Source organism: Dipodomys spectabilis, unplaced genomic scaffold (genome assembly GCF_019054845.1).
Source record: "Dipodomys spectabilis isolate Male_0828 unplaced genomic scaffold, ASM1905484v1 ptg000199l, whole genome shotgun sequence".
Lineage (NCBI taxonomy): Eukaryota > Metazoa > Chordata > Mammalia > Rodentia > Heteromyidae > Dipodomys > Dipodomys spectabilis.
Genome location: NW_024870876.1, coordinates 2110932 through 2113157, shown reverse-complemented (window position 1 = coordinate 2113157; position 2226 = coordinate 2110932).

Below are 2226 nucleotides of genomic sequence, written 5' to 3'. Positions count from 1 at the left end.
CAAGATGCTGTCACTTTGTACCCTTCTGCTCTTAAATCCTGTTGAAGGTGGGTTCCATCAAGTTGTCCGGCCATTGTAGATCACTAATTAACAACACTTGAGTATGTGAACCTTGCTTATCCAATGAGCATATGATGAAATTTAAGTTCACTCCATTAGATCCTGCCAGCAGAAGCAAACCCTGCACTTTAGAATTAACCTGCTGTGGTTAGGTTAAGTCAATACAATGTTTATCCCTTGCTTGTTTAATTCTTGTTTGATCTTCACTACAGGTGGGTTTGGGGGTAATTCCTGTGAAGAACTCAAAGCCCAGCAAGGAATATGTTCTCAGGAAAACAAAGAAATAAAAAAAGATACAAATTTTGGAAAACACTGAAAGTGGATCCGTCTATCAAAAATAATTCTAGAGCTTAATCTACTTCTCTTGTAATGTAGATAGCATAGATGTATCAAGATTGCCTGGTTATGTTTACCTTCTTGTTTAATTAATTGATCAATGAATTAATTGCTTTTTGCTGTGCTTGGGATAGAATATAGGCCTTTGTACATCCCAGGCAAGCACTCTACTAATCAATTCTATTCACAGCCCATTTTACCTATTAATTAATTAATTTTTTGTGCTGGTACTAGGGCTTGAACTCAGGGCCTGGGTGCTGTCCTTTGACATTTTTGTACAAGTCCACTTCCAGTTTTTTGATGGTTGATTGGAGATGAGTTTCATGGACTTTCCTGCCTGGGCTGCCTTTGAACCACAATCCTCAGATCTCAGCCTCCTGAGTAGCTAGGATTATAAGTGTCAGCCACTGGTGCTCAGCTATCCTCCTATTTAAATAAGGTAAACTAGATGCTTCCTTCAATTGGTTGGTCTTTTAAATGTTTCTCCAGCCTCCAGGTTGGTCCTTCCAATCTGTACTGCATTTACTGCAGCTCATGCTAGGCACTCATCTCAGAAACTCCCCATGGCAGCTCCTTTTCCTCATCAGGACTTTGCTAAGCCCAGGGCCACCATGCACTTCCATCCTGCAGAGGTTCATGTACTATGATCTCTGGTTTCATTTTGGTAACTCCCATCCCCAACTGTGTTCTTTCGGAATCTTGTTGTGGATCCAACAGATTTGTGCTTGTCCATCCCATCAGCTGCCTCTTCTGGGTGAGCAGGCCTGTCTTTCATTCATGGCCATATCTCCTGCATCCCAGAAGCACCTGCTTTCCAACGGGGCTCAGCCAATATTGGTGAAATAAAGGTCCAGGGAATAGAGGTACTACTTCTCTGTCATAGGATTTTTCACCTGTGCTCTCACCTGCTACCAAAGTACTTCAGTGGTAATCTCTCTTACAATAATTTGACTGAATTGATTTTGAGGATCCATGAGTCTGTCTTAAAAGTTTTGTCTTTTGTTCTTAAAGCCCTTTTAGTATAAAATAACATCAAATTTGCCAAAAATTTCTTAGTACAAAAAAACCTTACCTAAATCCCCTAATGTGTTCAGCATTTTGCTACGTTACATTTGCTTGTGTGTGTGTGTGTGTGTGTGTGTGTGTGTGTGTGTGAGAGAGAGAGAGAGAGAGAGAGAGAGAGAGAGAGACAGACAGACAGACAGACAGACAGACAGACAGAAAAGAGGTATCTATCTATCTATCTATCATCTCTAAACCTATAAATTTGCTTTTCTTGAAGAATTTGAACTTTGGTACTCTCACACTCATCTGTATTTTCTACAAATAAGAATGTTCTCTTACAAATTAGCTATTACATTCAGGAAATGTAAGGTCAACTCAGTACTTCTATCTAATATGTGGTTCATCTTCTAATTTGTTGGTTATTATTGCATTATAGCAATTTATTTCTGGACTAGGATGCAGTCCAGGATCACGTTGTGTTTAGTTGATGTGTACTGTGAATCTTCTAAAAGCTGGAGAACACTCTCTAGTCTTTGTCTTTTTACCAGGAACACCTTTGAAGAACACCAGCCAGTTACAATGTCTTTCAAACGGAATGTTTCCTTTGTTATTCCCAGTTTCAGGCTGGTTGTTTTTTGTTTTTGTTTTTGTTTTGTTTTATTTGCCAGAAACCTGCACCTGTAATATTAGGTCTTCTCAGGAGATTCTGTTTATCCATTTACCTCTTATTTCTTTTGAGTAAAATGTTATTATCTTTCTGTCTTAATTACTTGTCACTCCATTGGGAGATACTTTGAGACTATTCTATCTTCATTAAACTTCCTA